The sequence below is a fragment of the Marmota marmota genome, unplaced genomic scaffold (genome assembly GCF_001458135.2).
Source record: "Marmota marmota marmota unplaced genomic scaffold, marMar, whole genome shotgun sequence".
Lineage (NCBI taxonomy): Eukaryota > Metazoa > Chordata > Mammalia > Rodentia > Sciuridae > Marmota > Marmota marmota.
This window is the reverse complement of record NW_026000240.1, coordinates 22,791,073-22,804,173: the sequence shown is the minus strand read 5'-3', so window position 1 is coordinate 22,804,173 and position 13,101 is coordinate 22,791,073. Positions and strand designations below refer to the sequence as shown.

Here is a 13,101-nt window from a genome sequence, read left to right as displayed (position 1 = left end):
TTTTTTTTTTTTTTTTTGAGAGAGAGAGTTTTTTAATATTTATTTTTTAGTGGATATGATGTGTCGGTGGACACAACATCTTTATTTTATTTTTAGGTGGTGCTGAGGATTGAACCCAGCGCCCCGCGCATGCCAGGCGAGCACGCTACCGCTTAGCCACATTCCCAGCCCCTCCTTTTTGTTTCTTAATTCACTATAGTGAATTCTTTCATAGTAGTAAAATGTCTCATGGTGATATAAAGAATAAAATAGATAGCTGACAAGTGACACCATGTAAATTATATTTTTTGCACACATTGAATTTCTTGTGTTACTAGAAATGACATTTTTTTCAGTATGTTTTGTTTTCTGAAATACCCTGGTAAATTCCTATTGTTCTAGTCAGTATAGAAGGAAGAACAGTTAAACACCTTAGTACTTGGAAGTTACTTTAACTCTTAGGCATATCAGTAGGATTCAATATCAAACGAACAGGACTATTTCTGTAATTTCTTTTTTTTTTTTTTAGAAGACATCAGCTAAAATTCACCACAGTCATACCATAGATTGTGGTCCCTGTACAATTTTCAGATTCATTGTAAGCTATTGCCCAGCCTAACCCAAGATGGAGGTTTTTAATAGTTTGCCTCCTAAAAAGACTGTTGTCACAAATGGGCTATTAGGGTAAAGAAAGCCGTCTTTCTACAGTGTGATTGAGAGGTATAGAGAGGCAATTTGTCCCTGAGAGGGTAAAGCATTGTCTACAGTTAAAGCATTATCTGTCGTAAAGCATCTACATACAGAAGACCACTAGCTACTGATAATTTAGCAAGAATAATTATAGTGTCAAGGCCCTAGATCACAAATAGTAGAATCTCATTCATCTGAAGTGATCAGGATCCTAAGATATTCACTTAACCAAGAAGCTGAGTAAAGAATCATTTAAAAAATAAAACAAAAAGATGCTTATTCTTAGTATTTATAATTTTTTAGCATTTTGTTTAGTTTTGGTTGTGTGTGTGTGTGTGTGTGTTGCTGAGGATTGAATCCAGGACCTCAGCCTATTTGTTTACCGTCTTTGGATAAAGAACCCCAGTCTTTGAGTACAACAGTATAGACTGGAGTATAGATTGTACTTCCTCCTTTGTCTTTTTTGTGTAAATATATTTCTGATGCTTCAGTTTTCAGGTTGAATTTTTTCCAAAGTGAATCTAGATCTGAAAAAGAATCCACGTACAGAATCCTTTTAGATTTTCAGGATAGTCACCCTGAATTTCCTACCTTCTGTCTCACCCCAACATCAGTTTTATTTGTATGGGCATGGGTTTTCTTTTTCAAAGTCTTTTCAAAAAAGTCTTTTCCTGGCTTTCAAATAAATGATAAACTTATTAGTAGAGAGACTTATTTTGTCACTTTATATAATATTTACAATATGGAGAACTGGTATAGTTTTGGGAGCAAAGCCAATGGAGTTGGTAAGCAAAATAGCCTAACCAATGGAAGTGGAAAGGTGTAGGCATAACAGAATAGCCTAGGGACCAGAAATATTCAGTATCTCATGAGCATCTCTCAGTGGATTTTACAGAGGAAGTGAAAAATCTTATTAGTTAATCCATCAAGTCTCTTAGATGAAGATCTGGTAAGAGAGCTTCCACTATAAATTCTAGAATGATAACAAACATCAGATATAAGATACTTTTGAGAGACTGTAGGCACAATTAAATAGACTGCTTCACTGGAGATTAGAAGAATAATAAGAATAGAAGAATAATTTTAAAAATACGAAAATAATAAAAATAATAAGAAAAAATTTTTTTTTTAAGAGACTGAGTTTCACTGTGTTTCCCAGGCTGTTCTGAAACTCCTGGGTTCAAGTGATCCCCCTGCTTCAGTCTCTGAAGTAACTGGGTTTACAGGTATGTGCCATCATACTAGCTAAGAAAAAAAAAAATTTTGTTCCATAATTCTTTAGGAACAGCTTAGCCAAATTATATGTCCAAATGTATTAGTAAAAAACAAAATGCATTGTATTTTTAGACACCCCATTTCTTATAGCAGATAAATACTAAGACAAAGATCAGTGGGATATAGATAGGATATTTCAAATATTTTAGAAATTGCAGCTTATATTGATTATGTTCTCACCTGTGAAGCATAGGTACCAATTATGTACACTTAGTTATGTTTACATTTAAATAAATGAGTTACTTTTTCCTCACTTAAAGCATTTCTAATCTAAACCAATACTCTAGAGTCATTTGTTTATAATCTTCTTTAAGAATTATATAATAGCTATGAGCCCTTCTAGAAAATCGAACATAGAACATAGACACAAGATTTTGCATTTAATTTCACGGAGTTCATAAACCTTGAACCACTGTTCTGTCCAATGGCTTTAAGAGGATAAAATTTTATAGAATTAGGTCACTGTTGTATAAAACAGACACCATGGAACTGCGTTGTTTTCATGTTGGAGGAATGAGACATAGGAGGTTTTAAGATTATTTCCCGAAGCCTACAGTTAAGCATTCATGCTTTTTGTTTTAACTATTTTGATGAATTTTTCTCAAACTGTATTACATGCTTTCCTGACTTCTATAAAAGAATTCATTAAATGAAAGTTTACTTTTTCTAGTTGACTTGGGGCTGTTATTGATAATATTATTATGTGGTACTCTGATTTCGTGATATTTTCAGGGCTACTTATGGGTGTGTGCAGCTGTTTATTCCAGCTAAATGCCTTTACTCCCCAGCTGACCTGGACTGTTCTGCTTTTTATGTACTCTGTGTTTGTATTATGCAGTTTTCTTCATCTTATGGTCAGGCTGTCTACTTAAATTCTTTGTGTTGTCAGGAAACGATTACACAGCATCCTATTCCCATCTCAATCACCAGCCTCCACTTTTTGCTGCTAAGTTTCTGTAAATGAGGGTGCCAGAACTATATTTGTTAAAATTATGCAAAAGATTACAAGGCTTCCAGTGAAGTTAGTAGGACTTTTCCCTATGAATAAAGTACATGGGCTTTGCATTTCCTGGTTGTTCAGCAGATGTTTTGCTTACTTCCTGTTTCCTTGCTGTTTTCTAGGTAGCTAGGTACCAGTTAAGTAATCTCTTGATATATTTACTGTGTAACTACGGTGTCTGAAAGAATGCCTCCCAGATTTTCTATAGCACAGCTTTACATAATTGAATCTTTCACTCAATCTCCTGCTAAAACATATTATTCTGAATCAATATTTCTACCGCAAAGAAACAAATAAGTGGTCTCTTTCCAGTTTTCTTGAAAATGAATTAATAGAATTTGCTCAGTGTTAAGGATTTTTATCCAGTAAATTGTTGAATTTTTGATGTCCACTTACACAGTTACTAATAAGCAATAGTAAGCAAATTATCTTCAGTATAGTTAAATTAACGTGTAGCAAATGAGTGTTAATCAAACACTCAATCAGCTATCAGTAATGATTACCTTGACAGCTTTTTGTTGATATGTTGATTGTGCTTATGATTATGATTTTATATTACTATACTATAATGTAGTCATATTCTACAAGGAAAAATTCTCCTAGTTGTATGCTGAAATTAAAAGTTATTTATGTTCCAGTGTCTTTGTGACTCATCCATTCTCATTTTTTGCATTTTCCATATGGGACCATACCAAACTGGCTCTTATAGTTCCTTTAAATTGTGTTTTTTACATTCATGCTTCTGCATATGCTCTATCTAGAAATCCTCTTTTTTTCCTTCTTCCATTGTGTAATCTGGTATCCTTTAAGCTTCAAATTAAATATCAGCTCTTTATAGATGTTATTTTAAGCCTGTAGCCACCTCAGTATAGCTATTCCCTTATTGTATTTTCTTAGCCCCCTAGCTTTATAACATCTGGTGCAGTATAGTCACTACTTTTATCAGTCTCTTCCCCTAGTCTTTTAACATGCTCTGTGGTAATGGCCATATTATTGGGGGCATAAAGGCATTTAGTAAATGTTCTTCAGAGAACACCAGGTCTTTCAGATGTGCTATCATCTGAATTACTTTGAGAACCACAGCTCTAAGTTTTACTAAACATACTAATAGGTTATTAACAAATTTGTCTTTGAAATTCCTTTCTATAAAATTTGATATTATCTACTTTTGAAAACGTTATTACAATAATAAGGGGAGAGAAAATAATGCCTTAACCCAGTTGGTTGCAGTGGAAGTGATAAAAATGGATCCCATTCCTGATCTCTTTTAAAGATAGTCATCAGGGGCTGGGGATGTGGCTCAAGCGGTAGCGCGCTCGCCTAGCATGCGTGCGGCCCAGGTTCGATCCTCAGCACCACATACAAACAAAGATGTTGTGTCCACCGAAAACTAAAAAAAATAAATAAATATTAAAAAAAAAAAAAAAAGATAGTCATCAGAGGATTTGCTCAAGGACTAGATACTAGGAGTGAGAGAGGCACCAACAACTAGAGGGATGATGTTATCTTTTTAAAAATAAATACATGGAGGTGGGCATGGTGGTGCACACTTTCCCCCATACCCATAAAATTACTTCCAGCCTATGCAGTGTGAAGTGGCTAAAATTCAAGCAGAAACCTGCAGTTTTATTAGTTTGAATATCAAAGGATGGAGTTCAGGGCTGGCAGATAGGCTGGATGTGGAGGTGAGGAGAAGAGAAGCCATTCAATCTGCATCTGAAATCCATAGCTGACTATTAGTTTGATCATGCAAGGGGAAATGCCAAAGAGGCTCATGAAAAGCAATAACTGAAAAATTTTAAAAGATGAGCCAAGATTTCAGCTTTTGTCCTCCTCATGGGAGATAGACTTTAGAATTTTACTTAGAAAAGTTTAGTAAACACCCCAGAATTTTCATGGAAATCTTAAAAAGGTGGTGGTTTAGGAGGATTAAGAATAGCAAAGTATATGGGCTGGGGGTGTGGCTCAATCTGTGGCACGCTCGCCTAGCATGCGTGCGGCCCGGATTCGATCCTCAGCATCACATACAAACAAGGATGTTGTGTCCGTCAAAAACTAAAAAATATAAAATAAAATAAAAATTCTCTCATATAAAGAAAAAAAAAGAATAGCAAAGTATAACCAGGCATGGTGGTACAGGCCTGTAATTCCGTCTACTCAATAGGCTGAGGTAGGAGGATTACAAGTTTGAGGCCAGCATAGGGAACTTAGCTAGGCCCTATCTCAAAATAAAAATTTAAAAGTGTTAGAGCACTTACTTGGCATGGACAAGGCCCTGAGATGAATCCCCACTATCACAAAAATAAACAAACAAATGCCAAAATATAGTATAAACGAAATATAAAACCAAGATTCAGAGTGATCAACTGATGTTGTAACTGTTAAAGGAAAGACTCTTTGTAGTCTCAGTAGTATTTCATCTGTAATACCCAGTATATAGTGAAACATGATAACTTGAAAAGAAACAGGAAACCATGGTGCACAATCAAGAAAAAATGCAGTCAGTGGGAGTAGATCCTAGATGATCTGCATGTTGGAAATGGCAGACATGGACTTTAAAGCTATTATTATAAATATTTCAAAGACTTAATGGAAAAGGTCGTCACAATGAGTAAAGAAATGGGAGAATCTCATCGGGGGAAGAAAACTACGAAAAGGAATCAAACGGAAATTTCCAAATTGAAAAGTATAATATATGAAATGAAAAGTTCACCGTCTGGGCTTCTTAGCAACAGAATGGAGATACCAGAAGAAAGGTTCAGTGAGCCTGAAAAAGGTTCAGTGGATACTGACCCACTTAGGAACACAAAGGTGGGTAAAGCAGAATGTGGAACAATATCAGGCAATCAAGCATTTGCATGCATGGTCATACCATCCCAGAAGAATAATAGATAAAGAATGGGACAGAAAAAATATTCGAAGAAATAATGGCCTAAAATTTCCCTCATTGGTAGGGAGGGAGAATCATTATTTTACAGATCTAGGAAGCTCAGTGAACTGCAAACATGATGAATACGAAGAAAACTCCACTGAGACATGACAATCAAACTAGCAATAAAGAAAAATCTTGTAAGCAGAGGAACAAAAGACAGGTTACATATAAGGGAACTAAACTATAGTACAGTTAACAGCTAACTTCATGTGTGAAGTCACCGAACTTTAAAATGCTGAAGGAAAAAGTTCTCAACCTAGAATTATTTGAATGAAAATTTCCTTCAAATATGAAAATATCCTTTAGATAAATAAAAGCTGAGAGACTTCATTGTCAACAGGCTTTATGATAGGAAATGCTAAAGGAGATTCTTCAATCTAAAGGGAAATAATACCAAATGAAAACTGAGGTCCACAAGAAGCAATGAAGAACACAGGAAATAGTAAATATGTGGATATATGCAAGAAAATCTTTCTGTTTTCTCAGTTCTTTAAAAAGTAACTTTTTAAGGCAGAATTTATAATGTTGAATTGTGGTTTTATAGCATATCTGAATATAAAATGTATGACAATAGTAGCACAAAGGAAGGGGATAAAGTAATTTATTTTAAGGATCTTATATTTTATGAAGTGTCACAAAAATAATTTTAAGAAAACTGATGAGTTAAGACTATATATTAATAACAGACTCTTAGAGGGGTAAAAAAAAATGAGTATAACTAACCAGACCCCTCTTCCCACCCCCAAAATAATAAGAATGGCAAGAAAAGAAGAACAAAGGATCAAAAATCAGAGGGGGCAAATAGAAAACAAATAACACAATAATGGTTTAAACCCAACTATATCAATAATTAGAGTAAATATAAATGAACTGTATTTGATTATTACAAACTGACTAGCTTTTTAAAAAAGCAAGATCCAGTAGTATACTTTCTGTAACATATGACTTTAAATATAAAGATGTAGATAGGTTGAAAGTAATTAGACGGTCACATTTTCTTAACAAATTACAAATTTTCAGTGTCAGATGTTTGTTTTTCCATATGTGGCATTCTTCTAGTTCAGAGTATTATTTTCCTCCTATATTCTTATTCTTTCCCTGTTTCCCCAGTAAAATCTTCAGCCAGTGCCTTTAATTTTATCTCACATGTTTGCTAGCCAAGGGCACATTTCCGTGACAGTAGCTCTGTTCTTGCTACTAAAAAAAGAGAATTTCCCATAAACTACTTTCTTCTTTATTTTTATTTTTATTTTTTTTTTTATTTATTTATTTATTTTTTATTTTTTATTGTTGGCTGTTCAAAACATTACATAGTTCTTGATATATCATAAAAAAAAAAAAAAGAAAGTAATTAGACGGGCTGGGATTGTGGCTCAGCAGTAGATTGCTCACCTAGTACGGGCAGGACCTGGGTTCAATCCTCAGCACCACATTTAAAAAAAAAAAAAAAAAAAAAAAACGGCATTGTGTTGTGTCCATCTACACCTAAAAAATAAATATTATATTTAAAAAAAAAAAGAAAATAATTAGATGGGAATAGACATGATGTAAACTTAATAGTAATCCTAGACAAAATTTAAGACAACTTTTTCCAAATAAGTAAAGGCATAGTTCATAACGCAAAGAGCATTTATGAGGAAGGCTTAATAATTCTAAATGTGTGTGTACCTAATAATAAATTCATTGTAGTTGGAAGAGAGACACAGAATTGAAATAGACATGTCCACAATCAGAGTTGAACATTTTGATATTTTTCTTTCAGTAATTGATAATATAGGCCAGGAAAATCTGTGAAAATATATAAATTTGAAACAATACCCTGAATCAACTTAATCTAATTTAAATTTATATAACATTACACAAAATAAAGAAAACATGTTCTTTTCCTGTAAATATTGGAATATTCATCAAGCTAGACCACACAGTGGAGCATAAATCTCAGTAAATATCAAAAGGTGGATGTTATACAAAATAAGTTCTCTGACTACAACAGAATTAATAAACTTATGATATCTAGAAAAGCCTTCAGATATTTGGAAATTAAATAACATACTTCTAAGTAACCTGTAGGTCAAGAGACTCCAGGGAAATTTAAAAATATTTTTAAATAGCCATGAAAAAGTGACCAACACATCAAAGTTTGTGCGATATAGCTAAAATGGTACTTAAATCAATTGCTGTAAATGTTCACATTAGAAAATAAGGAAAATCTTCAAGACCTTAGGTTAGGCAGAGTTTTCTTATGTGTTATGTTTGTCTGTCTCATAAAAGAAAAAATTGGTAAATTGATTCTCATCACAATTCAGAACTTTTTTTATTTTATTTCAAAAGTCATTAAGAAAATGAAAAGAAGAGGGAGGGAAAGGGAGAGGATCATGAACTAAAATCAATCTCCATGCATGTATGATTTTGTCAGGAACTGAGAATGGGAACCAGACTAAACTGTCAGGGCACGTGAGTGGTCTTACTGGGAAAATGAAACTGTTCTTAAATTTGTTTATTAAATTTGTTTGTTTCCAACTTAAGAAACTAGAAAAAGAACAAAATAAATCCAAATTAAATGGAAGAATAGCAAAAATAAAGAGAATAATCAAAATAGAAAAGACAACTTAATAGTGAAAAATAACAAAGTTAAGCTTTAATACAATTGAAAAAATGCCTAACAAGATTGATCAAAGGAAAAAAAAAAGAAAACACAAATTAACATTATTAGGAATGGCAGAGGAAAAGATCATTACAGGTCCTAATGACATTAGAAAACTAATAACTATTTTGAGCAACTTTCTATCAATAAATTCGCCAATTCACATGGATGGACAAATTTCCTAGAAAAACACAGCTGATCGGAACTGACACAAGCAAAAGTAGGACATCTGAGAAACCCTCTCTGTTTTTGAAGAAATTTGTGATAGAAACAAACTCCAGGTAAGATAGATTTACTGGCAAAGTCAGCCAATTACTTAAAGAAGAAATAGTATCAACCTCAAACACAAAACTCTTAGAAAATTGAAGGAAAAGCCGGACATGGTGGTATATGTCTATAATCCCAGGCACTCGGGAGGCTAGGTAGGAGGATTACAAGTTTGAGGCCAGCCTCAGCAACTTTAGCAAGGCCCTGAGCAACTCGGCAAGATCCTGTCTCTAAATAAAATATAAAAATGAGCTGGAATATTGCTCAATGGTTAAGCACCCCTGGGTTAAGCACCCCAGTACCAAAAGTAAAAAAAAAAAAAAAAAAAATGGAAAGAATACTTATGAACTCATCTTTTGAAGACTGTGTAATTCTGATGCTAAAACCAAAGGTTTTACAAGAAAAAATACATAGAATGAATTAATTCCAGCAAGAGGAAAATGATAATATATCATAACCAAATGGAGTTTGTCCTAAGAATGCAAAATTAAATATGTGAAAACCAATCAATGTAGTTTGTATTAATGTAATAAAAGAAGTAAATTATGTAATTATCTCAGTTCATAAAAAGTCCTTTGAAAATATTTAACACCCGTTTGTGATTTAAAATAAAAAACTCAGCCAGTTGCAGTGGCACATGCCTGTAATCCCAGTAGCTCACGAGGCTGAGGCAGAAGGATCTTGAGTTCAAAGCCAGCCTCCACAAAAGTGAGGCACTAAGCAACTCTGTGAGACCCTAAATAAAATACGGAATAGGGCTGGGGATGTGGTTCAGTGGTTGAGGGCCCCGGAGTTCAATCCCCGGGTGCCCTTGAAACAAACAAACAAAAAAATGAAGTCTAGAAGATAATATCCTTAATCTGATCAAAGATGTATAATGAGAAATCTGGAGTTTAAAAAGCAAGGATTATCCACTTTGGTAAGGTCCATTCAATATTTTACTGGAAATTATAATTAAGAACAGGCACAGTTATATATAAAATCCTAAAGCATCAACATATCAACTACTGGAGCTAAAAAGTAAATTTAGCAAAACTTTGAGATTCAAGATTAATATATACAAATAAACTGTATTTTCATAAACTAGCAGCAGAGAGCAAAATTTTAAAAGTCATATTCTTTTCAATAACAGTTCCAAAAAAGAAACTCTAAAATACATAGAAATAAATTTTTAAAAAGTACACCTCTAGGGCTGGGGATGTGACTCAAGCGGTAGTGCACTCGCCTGGCATGCATGCGGCTCGGGTTCGATCCTCAGCACCACATACAAAGATGTTCTGTCTGCCAAGAAATGAAAAATAAATATTTTTTAAAAATTCTCTCTCTCTCTCTCTCTCTCTCTCTCTCTCTCTCTCTCCCCCCTCCCTCCCTCCCTCCCTAAAAAAATCTACAAAGCCTTTGTGCGTTTGTTTTTTAAAAATAAATAAATAAATAATAAAAAGTAAACCTCTATGTCAAAACTACAAAACATCACTGAGATAAAGACTTAAATAGAACATGACATATTTTTGTAAATTGAAGATTCAGTATGAATCTTTTTATGAAGTCACTTATCCCCCAAATTCATCTTGATTTGAACACAGTCCTACTTTAAATCCATGCCAGCTTTTTTGCAAAAACTGACATGTTGATTCTGAAATGTATATAGATGGAAAAATAAAAAACAGGAAAAAAAATGTCAAAAAGGTGGAACAAAGTTCAAGGACTAATTTTCAAATTCAGAATTAAAGCTGTCATGAAGACTGGGGTATCTTTGTAGCTTTAGCATAAGAGGAAGATTGGTAGACTGACAGGAGTGTCCAGAAAAAGACATGAGCAATCCACTTTTGACAATGTTTCAATAAATATATCAAGGCCATCCAATAGAATTTTCAGCCATAGGACATGCAAGGATTTCTTACAGAGGGCATTAAAAGTACTGATCTTTTTTCCTAAAAAAATTAAGTTGGTCTTCATTGAAAATAGAAAAATTTTGCTGTACTTTCTCTTTTTCTGATATTTTCACTTTTTTTCTTGTTTCCTTTTATTTATTTTTTTTTCCTTTTGTTGTTACTGATGGTGGTAGTAGTGGTTGTTTAATATGATGAGCATAAAATATGGTGGTTGTAATTTTTCAAAAATTGAGGGTTTTTTGCTGCTATAAACATTGATGTGGCTGTGTCTCTGTAGTATGCTGATTTTAAGTCCTTTGGGTATAGACCGAGGAGAGGGATAGCTTGGTCAAATAGTTGTTCCATTCCAAGTTTTCCAAGGAAGCTCCATACTGCTTTCCATATTGGCTGCACCAGTTGCAGTCCCACCAGCGGTATATGAGTGTGCCTTTTTCCCCACATCCTTGCCAACACTTATTGTTGTTTGTCTTCATAATAGCTGCCATTCTGACAGGAATGAGATGATATCTTAGAGTAGTTTTGATTTGCATTTCTCTAATTGCTAGACATGATAAACATTTTTTCATATATTTGTTGATTGGTTGTATATCCTCTTCTGAGAAGTGTCTCTTCAGGTCCTTGGTCCCGTCATCCAGACAGTTTATCATTCAGCCTTTGGTAATTCTCTTGCTCCCAGAATCTCATCTTTAAATTGAATCTGCAGGCTCCAAACAGTAAAACTAAGTTTTTATTGCCAAAGCTGGGGATAGAGAAGCACCCCAGGGCCAAAAGACCAAAAACTCCATTCTTACTGTGTAGTTTTTCATGAGTAAGCATGTCTCAGATTGTCATCTACCCTTGGTTATTTTCAGTGATTTGCTGAGTTTTATACTTGCTGTTGTGGTTTGAATATGTCTTCCAAAGGTCCATGTGTTATAAAATTGGTTCCCAGGGTGGTCCTCTTGGGAGGGTTTAGTTTTGGGAGTTAGAACCCTGTGGGAAGTCTTTGGGTCATTGTAACCATACCCTTGATGGACCCAATCTCTTGCTCTAATCCCTGGCCATGAAATGAGCAGTTTTGCTCCACCACACTCCTGCCATGATATCCTGCCTCACCACAGGCCCAAAGCAGTGGAGCCCATTGATTATGAACTGAAATCTTCAAAGCTGTGAGCCAAAATAAACCTTTCTCTTTGTAATTAACTGTCTCAGATATTTTGTTACAATAATATGCACCTGGTTAATACTTGCCTTCTGTGAAACAGAATTACAGAAGTTTCTTACACTATTATCAAAAATAGAATCATGATTATTTTAACTGTGTCCCTTGGGGCCAACATTGTGTTGGTAATAACTTTTATTTTATTATTATGAAATTATTATTTTAAAATTCACCCTTTTAAAAGTATAAAATGTATTGGTTTTCATCATACAATTGGCCTTCTGTATACCCAGGTTCCACATACAGTGATTCAACCAACCACAGATCAGAACTGTAGTTAGGCCTCTGATGTTACATCTGTGCTGAACATGTAGATTTTTTTCCCCTTGTCATTATTCCCTAAACTAGGCAATATAACAATTATTTCTATTACATTTGCATAGTATTAGGTATTACAAATAGATATGATTTTCAAGTGTGGGAGGATGTATTAAGGTTGTATGCAAATAACATGCCATATTATACAAGTAACTTGAACATCCAAGGATTTAGGGCTTTGAGGGGAGAGGGGCAGAGGACCCTGGAATCAATCCCCCATGGATACTAAGCAATGACTGTATTTATAAAGTTGTGCAATCCCACTAATTTAAGAACATTTAATCATCCAAGACAGAAATTCTACACTTACTAATAGCTACTCTCTATCCCTCTCTTCTCCCACCCCTTGGCAATCACTAATTTACTTTCTGTCTCTATGGATTTGCATGTCCTAGATATTTTATATAAATGGAATCATACAATAAATATGTAGCCTTTTGTGACATCTTTTTTTAACATAATATTTTAGCATCAGTCAGCACTTTATTTCTTTCATGGTTGAATAATAATCTAGTGAATGGTTGTATACTATTATTGGGTTTATTGATTTATCAGTTGATGGACACTTCAGTTGCAGTATGAATGATGCTTCTGTGAACATTCATTTGCAAGTTTTTGCATAGATATATGTCTTAAGCTCTCTTAGATATATACATAGAAGTGGGATCAGTACATTTTGTGGTAATTCTGATTTTTTAAGGAGATAATGACAATTTTAACTGAAACCTGATTGTAGTTGTTTAGTAGGGAAATTTTATGGCACTTTTATTGTGATTACTGTGATTACTAATTTTGCATTTTCTATTTTAGGCTTTTTCTGTTTATTGGATTTACTTTTTCTTTTCTTTCCTTTTGTTGGAATAATTAAGCATATGCTTATGTGCATATATGCTCCTCCTCCCA

The 13,101-nt window shown here is 33.9% G+C and overlaps 1 protein-coding gene across 1 annotated transcript in view; it reads left to right on the top strand.

Moving 5' to 3' along the window:
* Positions 1–13,101, top strand: part of Rasa2 (RAS p21 protein activator 2) — an 88,625-nt gene that overhangs the window by 64,443 nt on the left and 11,081 nt on the right. The gene's annotated exons all lie outside the window — the stretch shown is intronic.